The sequence below is a fragment of the Sorex fumeus genome, unplaced genomic scaffold (genome assembly GCF_029834395.1).
Source record: "Sorex fumeus unplaced genomic scaffold, SorFum_2.1 ptg000035l, whole genome shotgun sequence".
Taxonomy (NCBI): Eukaryota; Metazoa; Chordata; class Mammalia; order Eulipotyphla; family Soricidae; genus Sorex; species Sorex fumeus.
This window is the reverse complement of record NW_026606092.1, coordinates 26,990,680-27,002,382: the sequence shown is the minus strand read 5'-3', so window position 1 is coordinate 27,002,382 and position 11,703 is coordinate 26,990,680. Positions and strand designations below refer to the sequence as shown.

The 11,703-nt window shown below is 37.5% G+C and overlaps 1 pseudogene; it reads right to left on the bottom strand.

Annotated features, from left to right (window-relative positions):
- Nucleotides 1–1,331: 1,331 nt before the first annotated feature.
- LOC130027004 (uncharacterized) lies at nt 1,332–1,440 on the bottom strand (annotated as a pseudogene).
- Nucleotides 1,441–11,703: the final 10,263 nt, after the last annotated feature.

Here is an 11,703-nt window from a genome sequence, read left to right as displayed (position 1 = left end):
TATCAATAGATGCAGAGAAAACATTTGACAAGAGCCAGCATCCCTTTATGATGAAAACCCTAGCCAAAATGGGTATAGAGGGGACTTTCCTCAACATAGTTAAAGCCATCTACCACAAGCCTACAGCAAGCATCATCCTTAATGGGGAAAAACTGAGAGCCTTCCCTCTAAGATCAGGCAGGGACGAGACAAGGATGCCCACTCTCTCCACTGCTGTTTAATATAGTACTGAAAGTACTTGCAATAGCGATTAGGCAAGAAAAAGATATTAAGGGCATTCAGGTAGGAAAGGAAGAAATCAAGCTCTCACTATTCGCAGATGATATGATTCTATACTTAGAGAACCCAATAACCTCCACCAAAAAACTCCTAGAAACAATAGACTTGTATAGTAAAGTTGCAAGGTATAAAATCAATACACAACTTATTTTTAGATAGAAATGTAAAGAATAGCATGCATGGGAAAAAAAGAGAAGAGGGGTGGAAATGGTATAAAAGGAGAAAGGCAAAAATAAACTGACATGAGAGAGAGTTCGAGCACTGTAGCACTGTCCTCCCGTCATTCATGGATTTGCTCAAGCAGGCATCAGTAATGTCTCCATTGTGAGACTTGTTACTATTTTTGGCGTATCACATACGCCATGAGGAGCTTGCCAGGCTCTGCCAGTAAGAGACGTATATAAATTTTTGAACTATATTTAGAAGTTTTCTGTACGGTTGAAATTTATTCTAAATGTAAAATTCGGGGTCAGAGAGATAGTACAGGGCTTAAGGCACCTTTTGCATGTGGCTGATTCTCGACTGATCTCTAGTACCACATATAGTTTTCTGACTTCTGCCAGTTGTGATCCATAAATACAGAGGCAGGAGTAAACTCTGAGCACTGATGGGCGTAGTCCTAAAACCTAAACAAACAAAACCACACCAAATGTAAAGTTAATAATATTGAGAATTATAGAACTTTCTTATGTGTAATTTATTATTGTTATTATTAATTATTTGGTCAAGAAGCAGAATTAAGAATGACTGCAGAGCTATTTGTGATGAGCCGCATTTCAGCGATTACTTTTTCCAAACTCATGTGCATTTACTTGGTAAAACCACAATTCTTGAAGAGAAACTTCTGACGGTCAGGGACTATGAACTTAGGCTGGTGCCGAGACTCCATCACAAGCTCCTTCTTCTGCAGTTTGGTGCAGATGGACATGAAGCTGAATCATAGTGAACCTTGACCACTGTGTTCTAGAGCTTACCAAAGACAACCCGCATATCTGATTAGGAGCTGAGATCAGGGCCAGCATGGAGAACAGATGCAAATGTGCATTGCAAAGGACTATTTCCAACATCTCTTAGAATAGCCCATGCAAGGTGCAGGCTGCTACAAGCAGGGTGACTGTTTGCTGTTTGCAGCTATTGCAAACTTAACTTAATTGACTACACTTAAGTCTGTTCCCCACCTGTTTTGTTTCTGTTGCATTGTTCAGTTTGCACATAATTGGCTATGGTGCTTTTACACTGGTTTGGCACTCACTGGAGTTAACACATCTGGTTGTGATGCTTTACCAGGAGTTGGACAGAATAAGTTGTGCTCACGTTTAGTTTTTATTTAGTTTTAATACTCACCAACCCACGGTCACACACCGACACACCTCAGATTGCACTCTCTATTGTGGTGCTGGAGATAGCGAGCAAGCCGGCATATGTGGAGAACGACAAAGATTATATTCATAACCATACAGTTCCAAGGCAGGTGTGAAAACCATTGTGTAGTCCCTTGGGCTAAGAAACTAATTTCCCATGAAAAAACAGAGTACCTAAATTAATCCTTGTTAATTATATCAGTCATGTATATTTTAGGCCCCCCTCCCAATCTTCCATGGCTGATAATACTGAAAAATAATGTTGCATCCCACCAGACTGTTTCAGAAGTAAAACTTGCACTTTTATTGGCCCAGTTGATATCTGTACTTCACTGTTACTAGTACAGATGACACCTCCACGTTATTTGATCATTTTTTGCACACAAGATGCAAATTTTATAGTGCATGTGCACCAAAGAAGGAAGGGCTTACGTGTGCATGCACGTGTGTATGTACATTATAAAATTATTTTAAATCAGTTTACAAAAACAACATCAATTCTAGCCTCAGAAAATATAAAATTTTTGCTTGGTTCCATGTTAGTCTAGTTGAACAACTTGGAAAATCTTTTAAAATGAGTGTTTGCTTTTTTGTCACAGAATAGCCTCAAGGACAATGTTTAGCAGAGTGATAAAGTAAATGTTTTATAATACACCAGCTCAAAATTGTATCAGCTAGTCATATGGCAACTGAAATTAATGTAACAAAGGAAAATAACTTTTAATTTTGCTAATTGTTATAAAGCTTAGTTTTATTTATGGTATCTTGTGGTTACTATAACAGAAAGGAGAGGATTATATTGTTTTTATAATTATGTTCTATTTCAAATGGATTTTGTAAAGCTAATTATAAAAATATCATTAATATTATTTTTGGAAAACTGCTTTATACATAAGAGGTACATTATTAATTATTCTTTGTCTCTCTTCCCCTAATAGTTCTTTAAGTAAATATTTTTAAATAAAACTTTTTATATGTTCAAAAATTAATTAGCTGTTATATAATCCCAAATATTTTAATTTTGTTCCCCAAATATCTTTAATTCTAATAATCAGTAAATCATAAAGTATCAAACATGTATTTTAAGTTTTACTGGATAGTTTAGTGCACATAAATATTTCCTGACAAAAAAATGAATAAATTTTAGTATTTATTTAGGCCTGGCTGTCCTCGCTGTATCCCCTTGGAGGGGGGCAGGTTGAGTTTCCCTCCCCGCCCCGAGCAGAGCTCCGGCAGCAGAGGACCTCCAGAAGCAGCCACAACCATGCTGAGACCACTCTCCACTCGCATGAAGGTACTGGCAGAGGAACAAAGGCATGTGGCTCCCGGGGCTGAGATCTCCAAGCCTGCTGGGATCGGGGCTGAGCATTCTCCACCCAGATCCTCCATCTTCGAGAAGGCAGGGGTCACACCCACCAACTGACCCTCGGTGCCATGTAATCTCATCAACAGCCAAGACCCAGAGACTATAAAATCCAGCTCCTGGAAGCGCACGGCCACATTTGTGGCCTCGGGACATCTTATTATCTCATTCTTACTATGGACAACCTGGCAGGCTACCGAATGTAACCTGCCCATAGGGCAGAGTCTGGCAAACTCCCCGTGGTGTACCCAATATGCCAAATATCAGTAACAATGATGGGTCTCATTCTCCTAACCCTAAAGAGCCTTGACTATGGAAGTTTTTAAAATCCCAGGGCTAAGATGAAGGAGATGTTACTGGTGCCTGCTCAAGGCGATCGACGAAAAACAGGATGATCATGATCATGATTTATTTTTTCAAGAACTATTTATTGAACGTCTTTACAACTAAATCAAAAGCCCATTGATAATTATTTGAATAATTACTTTTAGTAATTATTTAAATAATAAATTATTTAAATAATTAAAGACTTTGAGTACTACAATTGTTCAGTTAGCAGTTGGCTAGAAAAATTACTACTCCAATGTCAAGTTTACTGATACAATATCATTACTTATTTAACAATCACCATTTTTTTCAGTTTTTGTTGGTGGGGTTGGGGACCCCCATCTGTGCTCAGGGGGCCATTCCTATGGATTTTTAATCTGATCATTTTAGGTCTGACTGCTCAAAGCTAAGATTCAGCAATGCAATATTATAGAAACCAGAATGTTTGGGTCATCAGAGTCATAGTCAGTAATTCTGTGAGACTGTATAGTTTTGGGGATAAAATTTGGGGCCTCAAGTTTTGCTAAATATATGACTAATTCTTTTGATCTTTCTCCCTACTTCTCTTTCTCCGTATCTTTCGCTTGATTTGGTCTGCAGTGTTTTCAGGGACTACCCTCTTCTCTCTCTTTGGTACGTCTAGCAGTATGTGGGGATCCCTGTGGTATTGAGATCTGAGATCCACCTTCTTCTGCCCAAAGAATGTGTTCAGCTAGTTGATTTGAACTATCTCTCTGACCCCATGAGTCTCTGGCTTTTTAACTGTTGTTGTCATCCTTGCAAACATGCTTAGGTTGAAATTAGTAAGAAAAAATTAAACTGTCAAAAAGTATGATGATTAGTTATTAAAAATAATTGTAAAAGTTTCGAGTGAACTAGATTTTATGCGTAGGAAGGTCAAAAGACTTAACTTAAAAACTAGCAATAAAAAGGACTCATATAGTAAAATGTCAGGATGAAAAAATTCAGTGACAACTAATGTGCTGAATTTCTATATGCAAGAAATGGAATAACAAAAAAGTTTATCTATTTATAATAATTTCCTTAAAAAAGCAATTCACTGTATCACTGTCGTCCCATTGTTCATTGATTTGCTCGAGCAGGTGTCATTAATGACTCCATGCGTCCCAGTCCTGAGATTATAGCCTCTCTTTACTCGTCCTTCCCAACGCTGATGTATTGGAGGCTCTTTCAGGGTCAGGGGAATGAGTCCCATTATTGTTACTGTTTTTGGCATATTGAATATGCTACAGGTAACTTGCCAGGCTCTGCTGTGCGGGCAGAATACTCTCAGTAGCTTGCTAGGCTCTATGAGAGGAAAAACAAATAATTACCCAAGGAAATATTTACAAAAGATGTAAAAGACCTGAGTAAGTATAAGGCATTGTTGAAAATAATAGATGGCACAAAAATAGACATACATTGCATGCTCAAGATTCAATATTAGCTAAAGAATTATAATCCAGAATCAAAGATGATTGGTAAATAGCACTACAATAAACACAGGATGTTTTTGAACTGGCAATTTTATCAAACAAATATACAGGACTGAATTGTTGCATCATATATTAAGTGTTTTAGCATCTTGAGAAACAACCTAATAATTTCTATAGTAATAAAGCAAGTAGGACACTTGGCTTGCACACAGCTGATTGGGGTTTGATTCCAGGCATCTCATATGGTCCTTGGAGTCAGCCTCTAAAAAATGATTCATGAGCAAAGAGCCATAAGTAAGATTTGAGTACCAACAAGATGCCATCCTCCCCTGAAAATTACTATCAAACCCAAAGCAATTTAAAGATTGGGTACACTCAAATTTATAAGAAATTGTCAAGAAGATAGGAAAATCAAGACACATAACTGGAATTTGGAGTTTATACACAATCACAAAACTCCTGAATAGAAAAGAACTTCTGAAAGGAAAAAAAGTGAAAAGGGATTTGAAGTACCAGGTACTCCAACTTCAAACTGTGCAAGAAAGCTGTATTGATCAAATAATATATCAGAAGATAAATACACATAAATGGAATAGAATTGAAAGTCCAAAAATGAATCATTTTATATAGACATTAAAATTTTGACAAAGGATTCAAGAGCAAACAGTGAAGAAAAGCTCTTCAACAAAGAGATAGGAAAACAAGATAGCTATTTTTAAAAGAATAAAACTAGACTGCTACTTCCACCATACAAGAATTAATTCAATGTGTATTAAAATTGAATATAAGACATGATATAACACAGGCAAATTACTTTAAATTATTGACTTCAATATAATGTTTGGGGATTTTATTCCCACACGTTTGATAACAGAAATAAGGCAAATAAGTATGTCAAAATGAAACATTTTCAGGGCAAAAATAAACTAATATTAAAATTAAAAGATAGCCTACTCAATGAAAGAAAGTGTTTGCATGTTAGATAGCCAACAAATAATTAATAAAAATTATATCCAAAGCTCATAAAGATTCAAATACAACAAAACAAACTTCTAATTGAAAATTGGGCAAAAGTGATGGAAGATACTATTATTTATAATGTAATTAAATTATAAACCATGGAAAATTTAAAAAATGAAATAAAAATAAACCTTATCTGAGGAAGATGTACAGATGACCAATGAGAACATAAAATATATATATTTTAAAGTGCTAAATTCAGTTACCAGCGAACACGGTTTGTATGAAGATACTATGGGTTAAATGGCAGCACTGTATGGTCCCCCCAGAACCTCTGGGAGTGACCACAGATGAGGAAATGTACTTGAGCACTATCAGGTGTGGCTCGCAAAACGAAATAGAGACAGAGAGATAGTACAGTGGTAGGGCTTGTTTTGGTTCTAGCCCTGAAGTTTATGCATTCTTCTGAGTGCCTGTTAAGAGAGATCTCTGAGCACAGAGCCAAGCATAAATACAAAAAACTGTTGGCTGTGGCCCCATCGAAAACAAAAAGTTGTCACATACATCAAGGAAATGAAAATTAATACTTCCATGAGTTAATGCATAACATCTGTGAAAATAATCTAGATCAGTCACAATGACCAGAAGTAAGTATTGGGGAGACTTGGGGGAAAAGGCAACCTGTTATATTGTTTATGGGACTACTATGTGGCCCAGGTTCTTTAGAAATTATTAGGTTGTGCCTCAAGATTCTAACCTACTAAATATATGATGCAACAGTTCACAATTCACCCGTTTGATAAAATTGCCAGTTCAAAAACATCCTGTGTTTATTATAGTGCTATTTACAATAACTAAGATACACAATCAACACATGTGCTCCACAACGGTTGAGAGGTTGAAAATAAGATACTTATACATAGTGAACTCCTACTAAGCTATACAGGGAAAAAATACTATTTGTGATAACATGGCATTATAGCACACTTTTCTGCTATGTGAAATAAGTCAGAAGAAAAAACAAAAGTACTGGTTATTTCAGTTTATTTGTCAATATAAAGAAAGCAAGAGAACAGCCAAAACTAATTTAAAGCTAACCTTTGTATAAGAATTGAGATTGTCAGAGGGCCGGGGGTAACATGGAACCCAATGATGTTTGGTGGAGAGATATTGACATTTTGAAGGTGGGCATGGAGTACAACTTACTTTGAAGATTTGTGGGAAAGAAAAGCTCTTGAAATTTATGATGGAAAAGAATATTACCTAAATAAAATGATAAGAGTATGTTTGAAGTGTTTGAGAAAAAATAGGAGATTTAAAGACAGTGTTGTTGAAACTGCAATTTTTACAATATAGATTTTGCCTAAAACACTAAAATTAATCATAAAATACTGAGTCTTAAAATTGAATTTGTGCTTATTAAAGTGTGACCATGTGTGCACACACACACTTTTGTGTGTTCAAGAAGTGGGTGAGATTGTATTGAATGGGATGTTTTAGCACAGTAAGAACATTTAATTTCAGATTCTGATCTACCATCACCAGAGGTAAAACTCAAATCTCTAGACTCTGCATGAAGAAAAGATGAATTGCCAAAGGTTAATATCAGGGATGATCACAGGCAGAATAAAAAGCTGCCTCGTGTTTTTACTCTGAATGTCTAAATTACTTTATAGCTTCTAACAAAACAGAAGCACTGTCTTACACAAACTCCATTGTGTATGTTTCACACTTAGAATTCATAAGGTCATGAGCAACATATTTCTGATAAAACAAATTCTCTGGTATCAGAATGGTTAGAAAAGCATGTGAAAATATGGTGTCTGTGGAAATTGAGTTTTTTTTTATCTCATTGTGTGAAATAATTTATATTTTAAAACAATTAAAATAGGCAAAAAGTACTCAAAGGAAGAATAATCAAGGTAATAAAATTAACAAGTGTTTGTTACCATCAGAATATTTAATTAACTAGAGTTGATTCTCACTTAGCAAACAAATCCAATAGCCAGTGAGTGGTTTGTCAACATTATTTGATTCATCTTTCTACTGAGAAGCATTTATCATGTGAATTATGTAAAATAACTACAACATATGAATATTATTGTTATAAAAGAATAATTTCTTTGAATAACCCATTAATCTGTAGTTTTGAGGTACCAAAATATAAATATTTGCAAATATTTTTGAATGACTTTCATTTTGGGGTATAATAAATTTTAAATTTCCAAATTGATAGTATAAATTTTATATTTCCCAATTGAATCAATATTACCGCACCATATTTTATGGGGTTCAAATAAGGATTGAACCATGGTAACACCTGCAAGGGCAATTAGAGTCTGCCCTAAAAAGCTTCTATACCTCTCAGAGAGCTCCGCCTATACAGCAGAGCTTGGCAAGCTATCTGTGGCATACTCAATGTTTCAAAAACACTAAATGCAATGGGTCTCATTCCCCTGACCCTGAATGAACCACAAATATGTCAGCATTAAGACGGATGAAGAAGAAGAGTCTGATAAAATCTCAAGGCCGAACTAGAATGCCAAAATGAAGAAGGACAAAAATGGCTGTCTGTAATTTCAATGCACGTACGCTGGCATTGGATACATCCATCAAGGACCTGATGGAGCAAGCATGAAAGATCAAGTACAACATCTTTGGTCTAATAGAGATGTGAAGGCATCAACCACATCACACCATTTTCGACACTGAAGGAAAACTGTTCCTTGGAACATACGACAAAAGAAGCGTCGATGGTGTCAGTGTATTTGTGAACACGAACTTAGCCATGAGCATTGATACACTTCGAATACCTAACAACCCGAAACAGATGATTACACTTGAGTAGATGTGGCTCACTGCCAGCAGTTTGTATCTTCCTTGTCTATGCACCAACATCTAATTATGATGAAGAAGAAATTGACAAATTCTACATGGAGCTGGAGAAGTTATAGAAAGAATACCATACCTTCCACAAGATCATTGTTCGTGTTTTTAATGCCAAGATACAACCGAGAAGCTTAGCCAAAGAACTCCACATTGGGACCCATGGCCTAGAATGGAACGAACATGGTGAGAGACTATCTGAGTTCATCATGTTGACCAAGACCATCCATGGTAACTCACTTCCAGAAGGCCAAATCTAAAAGTTGGACATGGGAGTCTCCCGATGGACGGATCCACAATGAAATTGACCACATTATATTCAATTGACGATTTTGTCTGACCGATGTTGCTGTTGTCCCAAAATTCCAAACGGCATTTGACCACTGTCTCCCTCATGCAAAATTCTACTTTGTGGAGCATGGACAAAGGGCTAAAAAGTTTAAGAAGAGAACTCCCTGAATGACCACCAACTGGGAGCTCTTTGGCACTATTGAGACAACATGAGAAGATGTTATCATTGACAGCATTGACAAAGAATACGATCGACTGGTTCAGCACCTCCATTATTGTTTGAGGAACGCCGAGTGGGAGATGGCCACAAAAAAACGTCTGTCTTGGAAAACTCTCTAGCTCATTTGACAATGTGGCTTGGCGTGAGCCTCAGGCAACCTCTAGAGAACGTCCAAGCTCGCAAAACAGTTCAGAGAAGCGATAAAGGAATACCTCAAAGAGAGATGAGCAGCTGTGCTCTCAGATGGGGAAGTAGCTGGGAAAAGCATTCGCAATGCCTGCCTGTCCTTCGCCAACTACAAGACCAAGATGACTGTCCTTCAACGTCCTGATGGATCTATCACATGTTCCAGAAGGGCAATGGAGAAGATTATCCATGACTTCTACTCGGACCTCTTCCATAGCCACGTCCACCTTTCCACATACCAAATTATGCAGGATGGATATGGCATTCACAATGTTCTCCCTTCTCAAAGTCGACATGCCATTTCCTAGGTAAAGAAGCGAACAGCACCTGATCCATACAAGGTCAGACCTGAACGCCTGAAGAACCTGCCGCCAGTACGCATCAATACAATGGCTCGGCTCTTCACATGCTACCTGTCTGAATGCAAGATTCTGTACCAATGGAAAACCAGCAGGACTGTTCTACTGTACAAGAAGGAAAATATCCACGACATTGGCAACTATTGCCCTATCTGCCTATTGTCTGTCATATTCAAGCTGTACACTCGAGTCATCCTGAATAGGATTGGCAGCACACTAGATGAAGGAAAACCATGTAAGCAAGCAGGGTTCTGAAAAGGATTCAGCACAATTGACCACATCCAAACGGAAACCAAGCACACTGAGGTTTCTCTGGAGTTCTAGATGCCACTCTGTCTAACTTTCATTGATTTAAAGAAGGTCTTTTATTCTGTTGAGACTGAAGTGGTCATCGAAGCCCTAACCAAACAGGACTTTCAAATACTCTCAATACTTTAGGATCATCCATGAGCTGCATTATGGATTTATTACCAGGATCCCAGCATTCTACAAGGAAGTGATCATCCATGTCAAGAGAGGGGTTCGACAGGATGATACCATTTCACTGAAACTCTTCAGGGCCACCCCGGGGAATGTCATGCAACAACTGGAATGGGAAGGAATGGGAGTAAAGATAGATAGATGGTCAGCATCTATACCAATTCCTCTTAGCTGATTACATCATTCCAATAACACCAAACATTAGCAGGGTGGCACAAATGCTGGCCGAGTTCAACCATTGGTGTGGAAAGGTCGGACTACATCTCAACATGACAAAGACAATGTTTATGAGAAACAGTCTCATTTCTGATGTTCCATTCGCTCTCAATGGAATGAACATCTCTGAATGCAACAGTTTTGTGTACCCAGCTTGAGAACTGAACATGATGAATGACCTAGCACTGAGTTGCACAGGAGGAAGAAAGCAGCTTGGAATGCCTTCAAGAGTGTTGAAGCAATAGCTAACAGAACAAAGAACCTTAGGTTCAGGGCACATCTCTTCAATTTCTCCATTCTTCCTGCATTAACATATGCTTTAGAGATCTGGGCCTTACAAAAACAGGATTAGAAGTCTATTCAGGTTTCCCAAAGAGGAATCAAAAGAACTATGCTTAGAGCATCACGCTTCACTCAAGTGAGATGAAGAATCCAGAGTTTCAACCTTCATCGCTAATCGAGATTTAGGGATGCTGTCTCATTTGCCAAGGTGTCGAAAATCAGATGGGCTGGATACATAATGTGGTTTGACAACTGCTGAACTTGAGTCATTACTGGCTGGATACCAACGAACGTCGAAATATTGCATGGCAGCCCACTGGCGAGATGGTGAAACTTTTTCATCAAGACTAAACAATTGGTTCAAGGCCCTTCATGTTCCTGGGATGTTCACTGGGCACATGACAGGGACGAATGGAAATGTTACTGGTGCCCACGTGAGCAAATTGATGAGGAACAGAATGTCAAGTGATCAAGTGTTCAATTGAATCACTATCTTCTTGAGAATTTAAAAACTAAAAATGAATTTAAAATGCTTCATAAATTATAGTGTAAAATCCCATTTACATTTCATTTTCATTGGCCATCTTTTTAACCATCATTGTTTACAAAGTTGTTCATAATAGAGTTGTCATAAGCATTCGTGTTCCGATACTATCACCAGTGTGACCTTACCTTCACACTGTCCAGTTTTTCTTATATATCCCCTAAGACTGCTCCCTTTCTAGGCACAAAATAATTGATTTGACATTTCTCGTTACAACTAAATGACTAATGAACTTATCAAATAAGTACGTCAGCAAAAGAAAATTTGTGAAAAATTTCTTCTCACCACAAGTTCTTTCAGTCTTTGAGGGTTTACTAAGCTGTTTGTTGCTAGTTGAACCTTCTATGTTACCCATGTTACTGTTTTTATTCTGATCTTTTTGATATCTCTTAGTTTCTCATCTAATTTGCTGTGCTTCCACTGGGATATCGATATTGTGAGAACGCTAGGATCTGTAGATCTGGGTCAACACTTTTATATGATTGAGGCTATGGGAAGTGTGTGTGGCCTCTG